Here is a 21,555-nt window from a genome sequence, read left to right on the forward strand (position 1 = left end):
GCCTCTTCTTTCTCGAACTATCTGGTGATCTGATTCCCTTGGGAGCATTTGCCTTGGAGACATGTGAACTAATTACCTATTATCAGACTGGATGCAGACATATAAGATGAAATAAATACAAATAAAAAAAGACAATAGATTTATTGAACTTAAATACTTAGATGCATAGCAATGGGTCACTTCAAATGACAATAACGGTGACAAGAATATAAGAATTTCGTCTGAATCCTCCCCAATCTGATTTACCAATCCTACCAAATCTGACATACAAATCCCTCCCAATCTGACTTACTAATCATCTTAAAAAGCACATCTACCCCCCTATCAAACATAGCTTTTCAGTCCTGCGCCATGAGGACTGACTCGCCATTGGCCCAAGAGGACCAAGGATGTAAATCTTTCCTCCAATAATTTTCTTTGAATATTTCTGCTGATTCAGGCGTTCACACGGTTTTTGCCATTTAAACTTCCTGAGAAATATTGTACGTAGCATATTTTTTATTTCTCACTCTCTTAGCGAAATCTTAAGCCTGGATAGTGCTGTTCTTTGTCTGAGGTGACTGCACTTTTTCTCTTTGCTGATTAAGGACTTCATTTTTGAAACTAGGTTTAACTTAATTATAGGAAATCGGAATTATCTTTAGAAAGAAGGAACTTTATTTTGGTATTTTAAATACATCGCATCTTACTCATGGTACAACCACTGTCATCACTTTAGCTTCTTATATTCTAATCTTGGTTTGCAGACTTATCTTCCTATTCTTCCAGACTTTTTTTAACTGTGAAAAAACACCCTGAGCATTGGCTATTTTATTTTTATCATCTTCACTGCTCCCACCATCTTTACTAATAATACTACCAAGGTAAGTGAAGCTGCCCACCTGACCATTCTTTTCATTACACAACGTCACCTTTTCATCTTCACTTATTCCTAGCCTTAGTGACTTAGTCTTCCTAACATTAATTTTCAAACCAATACTAGCACCCTGAACTCGCAAAACCTCTAAAACTTCATTCATTTTGCTCACACTTTCATCTAGGATGCTTAAATCATCAGCATAATCCAAGTCCAGGAGACTTTTTCCTCCCCATTTGATTCCGTGATCTCTCATTGTCTTTCCTTTGTTTCTTAAAACAAGATCAATCAAAATAATCTATATATACGGAGATAGAACACAATCCTGCTTAACTCGTGATTTAATAAAAAAAATAGCTGCTAACCTCATTTGCTACCTTAACCGCAGCAGTGTTATTTTCGTACATAGCACTAATCACTTTAATAGCACTAATCACTGTATTTGTCTGGTATACCATACAAGGATAAAACCTTTACTAAAGCTTCTCTATCAACAGAATCGAACGCTTGCTCATAATCTATAAAACTGAGGATCAAAGGTGTTTGAAAACTTAGGCACTTCTCAATTATTAGCCTAAGAGTGAAAATTTGGTCAACACATCCTCTACCTTTTCTAAAACCGCACTGCTCTTCTCTTAAAACTTTGTCTACGGCATCTCTCAGTCTAAAAAGTATCATATTACTAAGCAATTTGCTACCTACAGAGACCAGACTAATGCCTCGATAATTACCACACTCACTTTTATCACCTTTCTTATAAAGTGGCTTAATTAAGGTTTTCCTAAAATCGTTAGGTACTTCCCCTTTTTCAAAAAAAATATTCATAATCTTCAATAACTTATTTCTAACCTCAGAGCCAACATATTTAAGAAACTCATTTACCACCCTATCAGCACCTAGAGCCTTATTATTCTTTAATCCTTTTAGTACTGTTGCTAATTCCTCCTCACAAAACAGATCTTCCTTCACATCCAAGGTATCACAAACTTTTTCATTTTCCTCTATATCTTTTCCTTGAACTCTATCTCGGTTAAGCAAATTCTCAAAATGTTCGGCCCATCTCCCTTTAGTTTTTTCCTTATCGCTAATTGCCACCCCATTCCTATCTTTAACTGGGACAAGTCCGGATTGACTACTACCTCTCAATTTGTTAACGTGCCAGTACAATATTTTACTATTATGCCGTCTAGCTGCATCTTCTAAATCCTCGGCCATTTTATCCATGGCCTCCACTTCACACCTCCTTAGTTCATATTTCAATGCTTTCTCCACTTTCTTTACATTCCTTTTGTTTTCATGCGATCTATCACTCAAATAATTCTTGTACAAGTCCTTTCTCGTTTTTATTAAACATAAAGTTTTTTCACTAATATTCTTAACTGCAGTTTTAGCTTTCTTCCCTAATACACCTTCAGCAACTAATATTATTCCAACCATCTTCCACATTATCAAATTTTAAACTCTTAAGTTTAGTATTCAACTGTTCCTGGAAAGTTTTTCTCAAATTCTCATCCTGGAGTCTACTAACATCATAACTTCCCGGGAGGTAATTACCCTTCCTATATTTCAGCTTTAAATTAAACTTAGACACTACGAGATGGTAATCTTTACTTTTAAAATGAATAACGGCACTCCTATATACCCTTGTATCTTGTACTGATTCTGTCAGTCTTCGGTTTACAATAACATAATCAATAAGGTTTGTCTTACCATCAGGTGAATACCATGTTAGCTTATGAGCCATTTTATGACCAAACACCGTATTGGTTATAACTAGATTGTTATACCTACAAAATTGCAAAAGTCTGTATTCATTATTGTTTTCTTTTCCTAAACCAAATTTACCTAAGCTGGGATACCATCTATCCTTATTTCTACCGACCTGGGTGTTAAAATCTCCAAGTAAAAACATCATATTTCTACCTGGGACCTTGTCTATTTGCTCCTGTAACTGTAAGTAAAATTCATCTGAGTCACTATTATCTCCGTCAGTCGGTTCTACAGGGGCGTATCCTACTATAACTGATACCCTAAACTTTCTAGTCATAAAATGAGCAATTAGTATTCTATTATTAATACCTTCCCAGCCTAAACAAGACTTAGCAGCTTCCTTATTCATCATGAGCCCTACTCCCTCTTTATGTACCCAACCCTTCCTGCATGAGTAAACAAATTCTATATCACCTAATTTCATGCTTCCTACCACTGGGATATGAGTTTCGGAAACTCCTAATAAATCCAGTTCAGATCGTCTGGATTTGTCAGCCAAAATGTCGATACAATAGTCATTTTTTAATGTCAAAACATCCCACGTTCCAATTTTCATGTTCTTTAAATCATTGAATTTTTTTTGACCTCAGGATAAGTAAAGATTCCGGATACGAGTGCTGGACAGGGATCACATATCTTCTCAAGTCTACACCGAAGTGCTGAAGCAGGCTTAGAACTGGACAGCAAGAAGTCCCTGGGACCTCCATGAATGGAGGCTTTGTGCAATCCTGGGCCCATCTTGGTCACAACATGATTTTCAGCACTTGGCGATGCTCTTCTGTCAACAAGAGTCGAAATCCTGCACCGACAAGCTCAACCCTATTACCTCCGACTCATTATACATTCATGCCCACAAATATTATGCTACTACAGGGAGGCAGCCCATAATAGATAAAGTAGCTAGGAAGAGGTTTTTCAGCCCAAAGACGCCCATCTAAACATACCAATCCCAGAAGAATTGTCCCTTAGTCAGAATCCCGTGTGAATGCTGTGTCGTTTATTAGGCTTAAATTTCCTCGAGGGGCACCACTCCTCAAGTGGGAATAGAGTTGACCGCAAGTTCCCCAGTCTTGCAGGTACCCCGAAAGGGTCGAGGCAGCCCTTTGCAGAGGCCGTTGTCCATAGATCTGGATCTTACGCCCTGCCGAAGTTGTCCTCCTATAGAGGATCCTCCCGCGATGGTGTTCTGCATCACCATGCAATTTAACCCATTACTGGGAGAAGGTTTGCAACTCATGGAACTTGTGGACAAACCAGTGGGCCCTTTTGAGTGTACATCTGAAGGGCCTGCGTCCTCCCTCTCTTCTATTTGGACCCGGGTGAAGGTGCCCCAGTGTTGGTTACGGACCCCCAGGGACAAGGTCCCCCCTTGGTCCGTACCTCCGCTGGAGTTACTTTCCATATCTGTAGAGTATTCCCTTATTGCAAACTGGGGACACGCTGATTGGCCTGTGGAAGGCCAGATAAACGGATTACTTTTGTTTTGCAAAGGCCATAACTCAGTGATGTATTTTTAAATATGGCTTCTCTGGTCTTTAGGTCTGAAAGATAAATATTAATATTCTATCGAAGCCATAATAGTGTAACTAGGAACACCTTAGATATTTTTTTCAGAAATTCAAGACAGAGTGAATATATTTTATGCGGGAAATAGTTTCCTGGGAATTTCAAATGTGACAGCACAGGGATGTCGAAACAAAGGAACACGCAGAAATTACTTTTAGGGGATTATTTGGGCAAAACAGTTTGAGACATTTTAGGGATTATTTGGGCTAAACAGTTTGAAACATTTTAGGGATTTTTTTGGCGAAACAGTTTGAGACATTTTAGAAAATGATTTGGAGTGAAACTCTATGGACGTTATAATACACAAGCTCCATTTGAATAGTGTTGTAAGGTTCCCTACCCAAAACCCAATGGGCCCCCCTACACCCGGGCCCCCAAAGGCCCCCCACGGGCCCCCACCCCTGGGCCCCAAAGAGCACCCCTCCCCCTACCCAACCCCAAGGGGCCCCATCCCCCGATCCCCCAAAGGGGGCCCTCCCCCCAAAAGGCCCCCCAAAGGGGCCACCCCCTCCCCTTCCTATTTATCCCCCTCCTCTCCTCCCCTACCCCTCCCCTACCCCCTCCCCTTCCCCCGTTTTTTAACACTTTTTTGCGCACATGTGTTATGATGTTTCAAAGTTCATTTTGGATCTTTTTCATTGAAATGCAAGAGTTGGAATATTTCAGTAGTGTTTTGTCGTGGTTTACCATGTCACTGTTACATTCTCTTGACGTTTCAAAGTTCATTTTAGATTTTGTTTTGTTGAAATGTAAGAGTTAGATTATTTCAGTAGTGTTTTTTCATGGTTTATCTTGTCACTGTTACATTCTCTTGATGTTTCAAAGTTCATTTTGGATTTTTTTTTTTTTAAGTTACGGATATTTTGTCCGACACTCACATTTATAAACCTATAGGTCCAGACCCCACCGACAAGTTCATCCGTGAAGTACAAAAAGAGCTTAGAATTTTACAAGAAGAAAGACTCGTTACTCCACAAATGTACAAAATGTTTTACCCTAAAAGGTGTTCCGCTCCTAAATTCTATGGTCTCCCAAAAATTCACAAAGATAGAGTTGCTCTGTGCCCAATTGTGGCCTCTTATAGTTCACCAGCTTCCAGACTGGGAAAATGGTTATTCACAATTTTTCGTCCTCTTATGTGGACGCAAGCTTCTTACATTAAATATTGAGTACACCTTGTGGAAAAATTAAAAAAAAAACTTGATATAAAGAAAGACACAATTTAGGCCAGTTTTGATGCCATTTCGATGTATACATCTTGTGATATAAAAAAAAATTGAATTTGCTCTTCAAAAGAAACTAGAAAATAATGTTGACAGGATTTAACATTGGATAAACATTGGATATTGAAACCATTATGCGACTTGTTCGCATTTGCAATAGATATTCCTCAAATTTTCGGTACAACAATCAATTTTTCACCCAAATAAATGGCCTCCCAATGGGTACAAGCCTTTCACCTTTTTGGCCACTTTTTACATGAAATTTACTGAAACCTCCCCTTTGAAAACTTTTCTCTGAAAAGCCGGTTATGGGGCTGGTTTGTCGGTGATGTTATCTCTGTGTGGAATCACGGTTAGATAGAACTTAACGCTTTTTTATCTCATCTTAATGTTTTGATTCCAACCTTCAGTTCACCTTGGAACTGGAAGAGAATCATAAACTGCCTTTTTTAAACGAAGTCTTAATCTTCAACAAATCTCTCAGCCTTGAATATTCGATTTACAGAAAACCTACACATAATGATAGGTATTTGCATTTCGCTTCCAACCACCCTCCTTGTGTAAAAAGAGGAGTAGATATATCTTTAATTGATCGTGTTATAAGAATTTGTTCAAAAACTCATATAATCCCATAATTAAATTATCTGAAGGACCTTCTGTTTTGCAATGGATATCCCATCAAGTTACTGGAATCCATCATAGAAAAAAGACAAAAAAAGGCAGAAACGGATTCATCATCTCCATAACTTCCAACGGATATCATCCCTTTAGTGGGTGATAAGAAAGTCTTTACAGTTTTGCCCTATTTTCCCCAATTAGGTGAGAAATTGCAAAGAATTCTTAAAAAATGTAACTTAAATGTCACCTTCAAAAATTCTAATAAAATCCAGAACTATTTTAACAGCGGTAAAGATAAAACGAGCCTTATTTTGGGCAGTGGTGTTTATAGGGCTCCATGTTCTAGCGACTGTTTCTATGTTGGAAGAACCCACCAGCAATTGGGAGAAATATTGTTGGAACACAGGTCCTCAATCGACAAAGCTATGGAGCTATGCCAAAGGCCTGAGACTTTTGATTCCGCTTTGGCTCAACATGTGTATGACAACCCGCACCATTTCGTTTTATTCGATAACACCTCCATTGTTACCCCTGTTAAAGGACTCATCCAAGTTTTCAGGGAGGCAGTTGAATAAAAAGTACATTCACCGAAAAGTTGCTCTCAATACAGACACGGGGGAAGCTATTTAAGCCCCATTTATAATGAACTAATTAATTCTGATCGATTTTACTTAAATAAAAATAATCACATTTTGCAACCTAATCTAATCTGTGATGATGTTTTACCTGGAAAGCGTTTAACTTTTAAAAATGTTCTGTATAAATATAAAATTGAATTCCCATTCAGTACTGTATTTTTTCATTCGCTTACCCTTTCACCGTTACATGGAAAGGGTCTTCAAATTTTAGCTGTGCTTTGTTTTAAGGTTTGAAATTTTTTATAGTATGCTTGGATTTTTATTAGTAATTTTTATGTTATTATCTTGCACTGAGGACGGGCAAGTGGAAGTCTTGACAAAAATATTTGCATTTTAGTCCATATTGTTCACTGGCTTGTACAATCCATGTTTTTCTCTTTTTTAGTATTTTTTTTACCTTGCCAGTTTAATTATTTTCTCTCTTTCTTTGGAAAATAAAATCATAATTAAGGCTAGAAAAAAATTGTAACCATACCATCGCCAGAATTGCATATCAATAGGACATATTATTGTTTAAAAAATTATTAGGCTGGAAAGACATTAAATAAGAAAACATGCTGCTAATTTGATACAGTATTTTACGGTAAGGTGCATATTAATGGCCGTATATGTACAAACTGTTCGTGACATGTATTGTTTTTTTATATTTAAAAAAATATTGCTTTCATTTGCCTATTCCTAATGCTGATGTTATGAAGTAAACCCAGTCATGATTAAGGCAATTATGTCGCGCAAAACTTGATTAAAAATGCTCTAAAAAACAAAGGGAAAATACAGTGCTTTCAGAACACCAAATAGACACTTTTGGACAGAAAAAATTAAATAATTTCAAAAAAATACAGGTTGTGACAATAGAGAAAACCCCACCCATAAAGAATGGAAGAACGCTGAGAACATAAAGGAATCATAAGGAACATTTTTACTTGAAAAATGTAGTGAATAAAACAGGAGACATATAAATACTGGCGTAGAAAAGACCTATCGTACTGAAAAAGCTGAAAAAGACTTGAAAAAAACCCCTTAGGCTTCACTGAAGTAAATAATCAAAAAAAGAAAAAAAGGGTTCAAGTTGGAAATATAAGCCGTGGCTACTAATAGATTTTTAGTTAGCTGACGGAAGTGAAGGAAAAGAAATTGAATGTAGTTGGCCCTACTTTGATATACATGCATATTGATCTGATTGAACAAGCTAAGTACAAGTTTTTTGTAATTAATGCGTACACATAAGTAGCATGTTATGCTAGGAAGATACCGTGACGCAGGTGTAACCCTGGCCGCTATTAAATAGAAATTCTGAAATTGTGATTCAGGTAGCGTTGGAAAATTATTCTCTTCTGTGGGAATCGTTTTTGGAAAAGTGACTAGAACGGCACAAACAATTATAAAAGGCACATTAATAGCCTAAATTATTTAAGTTGAAATTGAAATTTCAAGCAAGACCACAAAAACTGGGAAGTGAAAGGGAAAATAGTCATGATCGCTCATATGTCTTAAAATAAATCACCATTTTGATCAAAAAAAAGAAAGCAAGGTATATTCCTTGCATGAGGGCCACCTTTTTTATAAGAGAATGAGCCCAAGAGAAACCTATGGCCACAAATAAAAAGTGTGGTTATAAAAAATTAATTAGTGTGCCTGCAGGTTCATAATAGTTCTCTTAGCTGTAGCTGATGACAAGAAAACCTATAAACGTTATAAGGAGCTACTAAAAAGCAGCTGTGGTAAGCAAACCTTAGAGTGCAAGCACAAGTCCATTAGTAGTGTCATAACCGGTAAAAAGGCGAATAGCTAAATTTTGAGGTTATCAAATATCAGCTGCAAGCTGAGCCTTGTCCTATAAGGACATTAAAGTGGAAAAAAAGAGATGACAGGCGAATACTTTTTTAAACTGGTTCAATGACCAAAACAAATTAAATAGCTCAAAAGTTGGTATAAGCGATCCGACATAGAGTAAGCGGGAAGCAATTACTGAGACAAGTGTTTTCAAAATAGAAAATACACGGATTTCATAATCTACACTTTTAATTATAGTCATCAACTGTAGTTCAGTTCTCACATGAGGACCAACTGTCCTATGTATATAAACATACTGAACACGTGTAGAATATTTATTCAATGTTGACGGTCTCACAGCCAAAAAGAAACTGACTTACGATCAATAAATGGAATGTCTTCTATGAGGAGGAGTAATTGAATGACGTCACAAAACTTATTCGACTTATTTTTTGTTGTCTTACAAAATGATGTTCTTAAATAAATTTCTAGGTAGTGGTTAAAAGTAAAACCATAACATCATTTTGTTTTGTTTAAATCAATGAATGAATAAACTGAGTAAATGCATTTGGTCAACAATGTAAAAGCCTCATACAATAGTCTAAAGACGGAGAATCATTTTCCATGATAATTTCAAGGATTTTTTTTCAGAGAATATTTTCTTTTGTAGAGTTAGCGTCTGAAATTGTTCATTTAGATTCAAACACTTTTCCAATGTTACAAGATTCCGAAAGATTTTCTGTTTCTCAAATTCATCCATTTTCGTTCTTGACAGTCCCACTACTGATTATAGACTAAACTAACAATTGCAAGTTTCTACTTTGTGTCCACTCTCAACACCTATTGGTCGCCCTTAGATAGAGTGAAGTAAACGAACAACTAAAATATCTTACCAAAACAAATCATTATAAAACATTCCTATTGTCAGAAATGTAATAAAATAATATATTTTCCCTCTTTTCTCATTAGGTAAGCCAATCCATTTTCCATGATGTGCTTCATGATAGCATTCAATCCATGTTGTAGTCTCGATATATGCATTATATTCACTTTTGCGGCGAAACATAATTGTTCGTCCGACTTAAATTTACTCAATAATAAAACATATCTACCAAACATCTCATCCCACTCAAATGTTAGTCGGTAATCCTTTCCAATTTCAACTGCTACTTGTCTTTAAAACATCACAGTCATTTCCTTCAAGCTGCAACAGTGTAAAACCACTCATTTTTAAAATATTTGTATGTTTTTTTTTCCAACTTGAAAAAATGTAAACTGATCAAGTGTCTATGTAGAACTGAAGTACTAACTAACTCAACATAAAACTTTTATATCAAAGATCACGTGAGCAAAAGGCCCGTTCTGAAATCATTGGCATTCTTACAGAACACATTCGCTTGAGTTAATGATAGGGCCTCGTTTGAAATCTTGACATTGCTAGAGAAAAATTCCTAGAATCCTTGCTGCAGAAATAGTGAGCTCGGCTGAGATAAGAATGTGAGCTCGGAATGATGTCCTATGTGGGCGCTAAAAAGTAATAGCTTTCTTTTGTTAAGAATAATTGTTTCCAAGAAAATTTTAGATCTCGTAGAGGGACTAGCAACTCCAATAGCATATTTGGGTATGGGCACCACTTGAAATGTAGGACTGCTTGTGTGGTGCGGCTACTTGACGATCGGAATGACAGGGGTACTGGAAACTAGGAAAAGATAATAACATACTACTAGCATTTAAATTTTTCTTTCGTGTGTTTGTATCATCTAGATAAAAGTTTGTATGGAACAGGGTCGTTTTCCTTCGTTACTTTTTTGGTAAATTCGCTCTGAAATTTTTAGATGGAATAAACTGCGCAATCTTAGCTGAAATGTTGAGCAGTGAAAGATTTGGTGTAAATGGAACATTATTTCTTAGGAACTTTACACTAAAAAACGAACAATGATTGTATATAAATGTATTTCTCTGTATTTATTTCTCAAATATGGCACTATATTTTTTCTGCAAGTTACCATTCTACCATTTCCCGCATGCCAAAATGATCTCAATAAGTTATAACTTCTCAAAATTTAATTTGTCCCTCCTAATGCTCTTAATGATTTACATAAACCATCTTCAGACTAAAATTAGAGACCCTTGAAGGGTGAAAGTTTTGAGAATAAGCAAGAGTTTCAAATATAATTTGTTTGTTGACAAATCAGCTGTTTTCAATCTTTTAAAGAGAGACACTCCCTTTTAAAATATGTGAAACGAGTCTCAGATTCTTAATCGCTTTCCAGTAAATGCTGCGTAGAGAGGCAGAAAAATTACAATAATAATTTATATACTACAGGACAGAGCTTTGCACAATGGTTGTTGTTTATTTAATGAGATTGTTCGTAAGAAGACAACTATTTGCTTTCCTATATGAAAAAAAACATCTAGGTAGGTAACGACTTTGGTCAAATTCGTTTAGGACCTTAAAAAAATTTAAAAAGAAAATATTTTTTGCACAAATGGCATCAAAAATATCCACACATCCAATGCACTTATAGTTTAAATTCCTAGAGAAAAAAAGTACAAAAAAGTTGCTTCGTAGAAAAGATTAAAAAATTGTCTTTCTTTTGTTTCTCTTAGTACTATATCTAACACAAAAAAAGGTTAAAACGTAAATTTTAAAAGAAACTTGAAGTGTTCTAAAGAAAATGCAGCAACAAAATTCGTACTGGCTGTGCATTATTTGAAAAAAGTATGGCATTTGATGAAAATCAAGTGTTTTCATTTCTTCAGGCCCAGCCACAAAGCCCTGGTTTGTCTGATCTTCCAAACCAATTTCTTGAGAACTCAAATAAAACATAAATTTCTCAGTTTAAGGCCTTTCAGAACAGACCATAGAAGACATTTCTTTTTGTCAAAGTTTTTGCAATCCCTGCAGAAATGTTGGGCACTAGATTAAACGGTTGCAACATTTTTGAGAAATAAACTCAATATATAAACAACAGGGGCACGGTTTTGTCTAAATACTGTGGGAGGGGCAATGTTGGAGCAGATTATCCCAAGTCAAGTGAAAATGATCAAGTAAAAAATGAGCCATATAGTACCTTAAAGGTATACAAAAGAAAATTGATTTATTTCTTTTATTTCTGAATTAAGTAGACCTATATTTAGCCCCCGGCACCACATCAATGAGGGAAGACCGGCGGCGGCGGGGCAAAAAACAGCGCGCCGCGCCGCCCCACCGGTAAGACGTCGGCGGCGCGGCGCTTGTAAGATGTCGGTGGCACTCCGCCGGCGCGATCAATGTTGACCGCAAACATTAATGTTTTCATCAGTCTTTCTCAAATCACAATTTAAACTTAGAACAGATTAGAGTGTATTCATTAGTTCAAAAATTCACAAGTCGCTGGCTGGAAACTGGTCTTCTTTGTTGTTCGTCAAGAGAAGTAGAAATCTGGTAGAAACGAAATGGCTGTGGCGTTTCAGAACCCTTGCATAATAGTTGAAGTATCTATTAGCTATGTATTCTGAATATAAATAATTATCAAAATTAGTAGTTTTATTCATCGAGCATTACTGCATACAAAACTTCAAATACCGTATCACAAAATTCGTCAGTTATCTGGGTAAAAACTTTGATATAAGTTTGAACTTAGAAACTCAACTTTTTCATAATGCCCTTTGCCAATATCTGCTTTGTCACCTTTAAAACAGTTGATATGGGCGACTTTGATATTGATCGTTTTTCTATGCTCTCTTAGGTTCCTAAAAAGCCTTCCTTGTATTAAAAACGGGTTTTAATAACAATTTAAAGAAAAATACATCAGGTATAACTCACGAAAATCTTGTTAATTTTGAAATTATCATAGGGGTTGAACAAAGATGTTGTACGGAGTATTTTTGCTTGGCTTCTTCCTTCTTTAATTTACATGTGTTGATTCATATTTCAAAACAATATCCAACTGTCGAAATATGCCATACATAAAACATAAAACAATATTTACAATACACAAAAGAAAATACAATTGCAAGCAGAAATATATGTAAAACAAAAACACATCAACCTGTCCTACCAATTTTTTCCACAATCATTTATAATCATTTTGAATAGGATAACTTAAAATTTCACATTTAAAAATAATCTCACATCAGTTCCCATTGGCAAAATACGTATGATCCACCTTAGCACTGGAAAGAAACTAAAAGTTAATTTCCAATCAATGCGCTAGTCTCAACCAATTATCTTGGTCGAACCTGAATGAATTTATATAATGGACGATATAAAAAAATTGAAGAGCCTTTTAAAGAGCATGCATAGCAGTTCAACGTAATCTTGTATGATTCAAATATGTTTCTCAATTATAATTAAACTAAAATGAAAACATTATGACGTTAGAAACTTTTAACTAAGACAGTGAACGTCTAGAAATTTTTCTTAGGGCTATTCTCATTGAATTTCCTTTCTTTTAAGATCGTGGCAACGCGTGACGGGTAAGCTGGTATACTAATGAAAGTCCAAATATTAGTATGTGTAAAAAAAAGGTATTTTTCAAAATAGTGTGGAGGGACAAAAAATCTAGGGGTCAACTGGTCGAAAAAAATTCCTTCAGTCAAACTTGGATGTGGCTATAATTGTCATGAATAAAAATCAACTTATCCACTTTGTGTGGACTGAGACTGCTTTCAATAAGAAAATTCAAGATATTATTATTTGAATACAATAACTCCCTACCCCCCCCTCTGGACACCACCTTGATAGGATACCGTCTCTGCTTTAAATTAAAAAAAATAACTTTTTGGCATCCCTGCTTTCAATAAAAAAAAAAAAATCAAAGAACTATCACTTTAATATAATAACTCCCTATGCCCCCCCCCTCTTGATACCATCTTGATAGGATGCCGTCTCTACTTTAAATTAAAAAAAAAACTTTTTGGCATCCTTGCTTTCAATAAAAAAAATTCAAAATATTATCATTTAAATATAATACTTCCGTAGCCCCCCCTGGATACCATGCACCTTGATAGGGTACCTTCTCTGCTTTAAATTAAAGAAATAATTAACTTTTTACTTTTTGGCATCCCTGCTTTCAAAAATAAATAAATTTTACATACTATCATTTAAATATAATATCTCCCTATCGCCCCCCCCTCCTCTGGACACCAACTTGATAGAATACGGTCTCCACTTTAATTTAAAAAAAAATAACTTTTTGGCATCCTGCTTTCAATAAAGTATGATAGCCCCCCCCCCCCCTCCTGATACCACCTTGCTAAGATACCGTCTCAGCTTTACATTAAAAATAATAATTTATTTAATAATTAACTAGGTCACTATATTCAAACAAACACACGAAATAACGTTAAACAGCTTAGTGTTCGTTGAAAAAAATTGAGGGTATGAGTAAAGGGGTACGAAGAGAACAACAAAAAGGCGAAATTATTCAGATATACCTCAAACTATTGGAAAACCGAGTCATAGACTCGCCGTGGCATTCAATAAGATCCGAAGAATCTAATTAAAAGGGAGCACACACACAAAAGCCAAATTAGTCCAGTAGCCTATGAGAAATTGCAAAATACCCAAGACAATGAACAAGTCCCAATGGGGAGTGCTGGGTCTATCAAAATATTTCAATGGTTTCCCAGGGAATTTTATAGTATTTTTTTCCATCTCCGCTTTAAATGAAAAAAATAAATATCTTTTTGGCATCCCTGCTTTCAATATAAAAAAATGAGGTATTATCATTTAAAAATTATAGCCTTCTATCTCCCCCCTATATGCAATAACTTACAAATTTTTAGGAATCATATTTTTAGGGTAACTTCCGTTTCAATCTTTAATTCCCCAACCTTGTACATAGCTTAGTCTATAGCTAAATTTTGTCTCAATAGAAGGTTTTTTTTTTTGGGGGGGGGGGGGTAAAATATTTTCAGACATAAGATTTTTGTATTTTCGGTCAATATATGCGAAATCATATTATTGAGTTAGGACTAAAGTGAATACATCATTCGATGCCTTTTTTTATGCTGATTACGAATATAGCCTAATAAGCATTTCTATTGGAAATGAATTTCAGCACCCCCCCCCCCCTATATAGGCTATACCTAACCTAGCCCAACCTAACCCTGAATTGGCATATCTAGGGGGGGGCTGAAATTCATTTCCGATAGAAATGCTTATTATATTTGTAATCAGCATAAAAAAAGGCATCAAATGGTGTATTCACTTTAGTCCTAAATCAATAATATGATTTCGTATATATTGACCGTATTTTCTTTAATCCACCAGGCGTTCAACAATTGAGTATTAAACATTAAGAAAATCTTATCTAAAAACGGCAAAAGAAAAAAAAAATTCTGCAAACTTACAATTCAGCTGTAAAAACAGTCTTTCTGCTATCAATTTCAAAATCAAACTGTAGTGAATGTTGCGTTCTATAATTCTATTCAACTTGAAAATAAAATTCTTGACTACGAATGATGTAAGGGATCGCAAGTGGGACTTTTTTGTCAGCATATGAAGAACTGTGTATATTGCAATATTTGCAATGCAATTGCATATTGCATCTGTCTGGTTTTTATGCAAAGTAACAAAAGAGACGAAAATTAATGAACAAGATAGTAGTGAAGAATTATGGTATGCAAAGTAATATTTGGCAGGGAAAGTCACTGGTGATAAATCGATAGGGGTGGCACCGTGATTGCGTGATTTTCGGGGAACCAAATTTTTTTTCGGGGTGACGCACAGATTTTCGGGGAATAACCCGAAAATTCGGGAATAGTACAAGCCCTGCTTGATTTCTAATCAGGAAAATCGAAATACTAAACCACACGAGAAGGAAAAGCTCCGACTTTGCGGTTGATTCAATATAGAATTGCCGCAAAATTAATTTAAAGTCGGCCGAACGCCACCGCCTTTGCCGGTGGTTGCGCGTCTGTGGTGCGCCGGCGGCGTTGCGACACTTCGGTGGCGTTCGACCGGGCCTCTTGTCGGCGGCGTTCGGTCGATCCGCCCGCACGGCGCCGGGGCCTACCTATATTAATTCAATTCAATTCAAACTTTGTATTTCCTCCGAATACGAAGAGTAAAAGAAATAAATAAAAATAATAACCGCTAATCAACAGGCCATAAAATTATTTCAAACTATATAACAACAAGTACGCAAAGGCCTTTAATCAAAATTACCACACAAATTAACACTTCATTCAATAGATAATAAATTAACACTTAAAATTAAAACTTCACAAATTAACACTTCATTCAAAAATTAAATCAAATAAAATAAATTAATCTTCGTGCGCAGCTCTATATAAATAATGAGAAAAAACATTTAATTTGGATAAAAATTTATTTTGCTTTTTCTCCAAAGCATCAACAGGGTTTTTTATTTTATATGTATTCATTAAAAAAGTATTTTATTCATATTTATAAAAGCGGCAAAGTAAATTAGAAAAATTAAAAATTGTGTTTTTTACTTGCGAAATATTAATAATTATAAAAAACGGGATAAGCTATTAAAAAATTAAAATTTGAGGCAAAGCGACTGTATTATATACCCAAGCCAGTGATTTCCGAGAAAGATCGCGAAGACAAATTACTGCCCCGAAACTAGACGCTATTCTACTTTTAACTACTTTAGAAATAGAAACACGGCATAGAGCTAAAGTTGGTCCATAAGGCACACCTAGATATAAAAAAGATTCCAAAGGTTTTAAAATACTATCATAAATACAAAAAAAAATTTCTGAATTAACAAGATCATTAGTCTCAGGACCAAGAATTAAAAACTGACACTTTTCAGGGCGAAAACGAAGTCCATGCTCACTAAAAACCTTTGCTAAAAAATTTACATTTTGTTGAAGTGACTGAAGCGATCGACTCAAAAGGAGTAAATCATCTGCGTAAGCAATCCACGACAGAACATAACCTTTACCATAAATAAAAGTCAACTGAATTTGATCAAAAAGCCCCGAAACAGTAATATTGAAAATCAAAGGAGAAATAATGCTTCCTTGTCTCAGCCCCCTACATAACTTAACATTATAATCACTAAACTGATTCTTGCACTTAATACGAATACGAGAGGAGCCATACCACTTTTTTTAAAACCAAAACTACTGGTAGTGGGACATTATTCTTCAGAAGCGCAGTCATAGCCCAAGAATGAATAATTGAATCATACGCCGCCGCAAAATCTAACGCAAGTATATAAACTATATCCCATTGCTTACAAAAGGACATTATTCTTGAAAGGAGGGTATGAGCAACATCCTTGCTTAGACCCTTGCGGAACCCAATTTGATTCAGGCCTTGGTTACAAGACTCCGAATACTTTAATAAAACTAACTAAAAAACTTTGCTAATCTGGCACGAAACAGTAATCGGTCTGTAATCAGAACATCGATTCGTATTCCCTCCTTTTTTTGAAAGGGGTGAAGTGGTAGAACGAGAAAAGCTAGTTGGAAGAACTCCAGAAGAAGGAATAGAGGTCAAAAGAGTAGCGAGGAGAAGGATTACTTTGGGGGATGCCCATTTTATATGGTTTGAATGTATACCATCATGATCAAAAGAATGCTTACTTTTTAGAGCTTTAATTGCTACCGCTACATCTTCAACAGAAACAGATATTTTACTATTTGGGCGGGGCTTCCGATAATCTTCCGATAATAAAGAGTCAAGCCGTGATTCAACTGCTGCATCACCGGATGAAAAAACGTGATTATAATGAGTTATCCAATCATCTAGTTTCAGGGAAGTATTAGAATATGGTGAACAGTTATTATTATGACGTCTAGAATTAACCAAACTCCAAAGCTCATTCTTATCACTAGTAATCCTTAAAGAAATTTCATCTTTTATAATTTCATTCTGCAAACGCAACTCAGCCCGAAAAACGAGTTTAGTTAATTTCATACCATCATAAAATGGTCCAGATCGCGGTTTTCCCGCGCAATTCCAAAGGTAACAAGCTTGAGATGCATTCTTTTGGCTTTGCTTTAAAATCAGGTTAAGGTTCCAACCTAAAACACGAGATCCGCGACGGAAAGAATCAGTCCTAAATGCTTTATTAGCCCCACTTTTATACTATGAACAGTTTCAAGGTAAAATTGATCAATATCAATTTGATTAACATCCTTAGAATTATTTACAATTATTTTGTCTAAAAGTGCATCTGATTCTTCATGATATATCCACATTTTTTCCCGATCCCAGATCATTTTATTTACAATTTGACTAGAACGATGGATAATTTTAAAGATGGAATTTGAATATTTAAATGAAAAGAAAGGTAAAAATGGTCACTAATAGGCTTATCCAATCCAACATGAACAGGCTGTGGTAATAACGCTGCGTTTGAAACAAGCACATGGTCTAGATTAGAGCAAGAACGAGAATTATGGACATACGTAAAATCCGTATCTTTTGAAACAATAGTAAAAACCGAAAACAAAGATAAAAGAGCGGAGGAACGGACATCAGAGATAGCAATGTTGCAGTTAAAATCCCCGCAAATAAGCCACTGGGAATCTGATGGAACTTTCGCCACAACTCGCGATAATTCTAAACATGCAAAATTGAAATCAAAATCCGAATCAATAGTATGATAATTTGTTGGTAAATAGCACGAAAAAACGATAATCCCTGGGATTCGAACATCAACAAAATAACGATTAACGGCAAACACTGAAACTGGAATATTCTCTAGAATAAACATACAAACGCCTCCTGATGGGCGTCCACCTGTAGGTGTACCTGGAGATATGAAACACTAAAACTGCTGCGACAGGCTCGAAAGAAGACTAGTAGAGTGGTCCAGAAGGTGATGCTCTTGCTGACACAAAATATCCAGATCACGCAGCATAGACTGCAATACATGTTGTTTATCACCAAGACCATTCAGATTCAGAGATATAATCTTTGCACTAATCATTTTTTTATTCTTTGCAACTTTTTCGGTTAACCGTTCGCAGCGAAAGCTAAATCCAGTATGCTCATCAGATTCACAATGGAAGCAACGAGGTTCATTCTGGCAAGGGTTGTTCCTAGAATGAGAGTGTCCACTACCATGGCACTTGAGACAACGTTCAACTCTAGAGCAGCCCGACGATATATGCTCTAGCGACCCGCATTTGTTGCACATTCACGGTAAAAACTTATAATCAGTAAGCCGGAAATGTTCGTAGCCAATGTGAATCCCATGACGCAAATAATGAGACTTAGCCGTCGCCGAACGGAAGTAAACACAATATGATTTTGAAACACCGATGCGCTGTATCTCTTCGAATACCTTGGTTAGAAGCACACACACTCTCTGGATTGATCGAGAAGCCCACTCGTGATAATAAACCGACAATTCTCGATTTGCGAACCTCAGTTTTACCGACCTTTTCATTAAAACAGGCTTTCAAGTTTTCGGCGTTTTGTCTTTTCGTATGAATGACCCATTTCTGTTGCTGGGATCTTGATTCCTTAGAAAATGAAATCCGCGCTATACCATCAGCTCCATCCAACGATTTCAGAAAAGTTTCACACTTTAAGGGATCATAACAATCTTGTGGTGGTGAATCTACTGCAAGACCCACTGTTTCTGATCGTTATTCAGCGGAGGCCAGGATTTATCATTGAGTTTTTCTTTATTTATACAGCTCAAAACCTCGCTCTGTACTCCGTCACAACACTCTTTCACCAAGGCAGGACTATCTGCTACCTTACTTGTGACGTAATCAAGTTTATCAATTATGCTAAAAAGATGGCGGTCCCAGGTTTGAATGGCACGGCTAAAGTGATCATTTTGATCCGTATCTATCGCAGGTATCGCATCACTTGCAGTAATAACGACTTTCAGATTTGGCAAGCGAGGGGTTGCATCCTCAGAAATAAGGATGTCTAAAATATCCTGTGACAGGCTTTGCTTAGCAGAGGGGCCGTGACGTGCAAGGAGTTTATGCGTGGGGTTCACTAGAGGTGTTAGGAGGCTTCTAGCTTGATCAGGATGATCATTATAATAGAAGTTTGCACACGAAGATATACAGGAGGTGGACGAAATTCCTGACTGTAGACAGTGCCGGAAAAAACTTAAAACTGGTGAATAAACAAGAGTCTCTGAAGGAGGCGGGATCTGTGGGGAGGCAGGTTTATCAGCCAAATTTCTCGCAGCAGTCAGAGCACTGATATAATATAATACTGTCTTTCTCAATACTCCCAAGAATTTCGCAGCGGTTATGGCAGAGGCGAACACAACCCCCAGAAGATGTGTTGCAAATAACTGTTCCTCTGGTTGCAAGACTGATGCTCTCTTTGCAAACTTTGCACCCTGTCTTGTACAACTTTTCAGAAGTCACGGCAGCCATTTATCAATTAATAATAATAACATATAAATATTGACTTGGTACTATGCGCTAAGGAAATGGAAGGGGGCTACCCCAAACCACTACCCCGCCTTCGCCTCAGTAAAACTATTACCAGAAAAAATCTCTGCTTACGGAAGGTGATCTTATATCCAAAAATAACAGTTCATAAACGCTCACAATCTATCACCGCGGATCGCGCCAAAATTCATTTCATTTCACATAGGATCCTCCTTCGCGCAATTTAATTTACTGTAATTTATTTCAAACTTAATTCTTATTCCAAACTAAGTCACTAAATTAAATTTAAGCTCAAGCAGTGAATTAATGAATATCAATAATCTAGGTTAAGTTCAGGTCAATTCACCAAAAGTCCACTGTTATTTATTCCAAACTAAGTCACTGAATTAAATTCAAGTTCAAGCAGTGAATTAATGAACATCAAGAAACTAGGTCAAGTTCAAAGCAAGTGAATTAATACTGGTTGAGAGCACGCTTTAAAGTTCAAGAAATCCAAAAAAGATGTTTTCACTTGGGAGACTGAATCAAGACTGTTAAATTTTAGCTGGGGGCAGCTGGGATCTAGAGGACAGTGTTTCTTTTCCCTATCCCATAACAAACTACACGACTCATAAACATAATGTTGAAATACCCAAATTAAAGAATACAAAAATGTATGCTTAATGTTATCCATGCATTATTCTAGAAAATTGGGCGCATTTGACCACTAGAGTGTCTACTTCACTGGGTTTGTCTTTGTTTTCTGACAAGTTCTACTGACAAATCCTAGATGCAGGGCTTCCACTCTCGAATCTTAAAATTCGGGGACAAGTCTAAAAAAATCGGGGAGATTTCGGGGACAAGTCTTCAAGATTCGGGGAAATTCCGGGAAAAAAAATGGAATTTCGTTGCGTAAACTTGGGAGCCAAAATTGGTTTTAGCTTCGTTTTAAGGCTCAAGTAGTGCTTGAGACCGCGTATTGATTCAAGCCTTTTACAGAGTAGGTTTTAGAGCCAAAGCACGGGATTGAAACACATTGCTGAAAACCCTTGTTGCTGATATTGCGGAAAAAATACCAAAACTGTTTTCAAATAAAAAAAATAGTGAACACATGTGAACTGTAAATACCAATAGCAATTTTTTATTCAGTCATTAATTTCACTAATTCACTTGTAATATTTAAATAAAAAAAATATTGTTTGCAGTTTCTAGGTAGATAAATTATAAGGACAAAAACTTAAACAAACAGGACAAAAAACTATTAAAACTTAAAACAAACAGGAACTAAATTAAAAAAGTAAATTTAAACTTAAATCAAAAAGGGAATTTTTACGACAATTGACACATTATTGGTTTTTCACACTGATTCTAAGGTTCCAGGTGTTTACCTGGAACCTTATTTCCGTTTAAATCCCCTATTCCCCGACTTTGTACATTGTCTAAAGCTAAATTTTGCCTCATTAGGAGGGGTCGGGGGGGGGGGGGGTACGGTGCAATTTTACGGTAAGAAGATTGTATATAGAGTTAGCTCTTGAAAAAATACAATTATGCCACATTTCATTTAAATTCTTTTGTTTCTATCTCAGGATTAGCCTTTATACAGGGCTACTAATTGTTCAAACATTAGAAGTTGTAAAGGTAGGCCTAGATATTTAAACAAATTTACCAGGCTACCCCTAATTTGAGCAGAATATATGTTCAGTAAAATTTCCTTCGCCTAAACAACAGTTTTGCAAGAGCCTAAAAAGATCCTAAAACTGCAGTTTAACATATTACGCCCACTGAAAATATT

This window comes from Artemia sp. Qi Xiang Cuo, chromosome 16, assembly GCF_049724085.1.
Source record: "Artemia sp. Qi Xiang Cuo chromosome 16, ASM4972408v1, whole genome shotgun sequence".
Lineage (NCBI taxonomy): Eukaryota > Metazoa > Arthropoda > Branchiopoda > Anostraca > Artemiidae > Artemia > Artemia sp. Qi Xiang Cuo.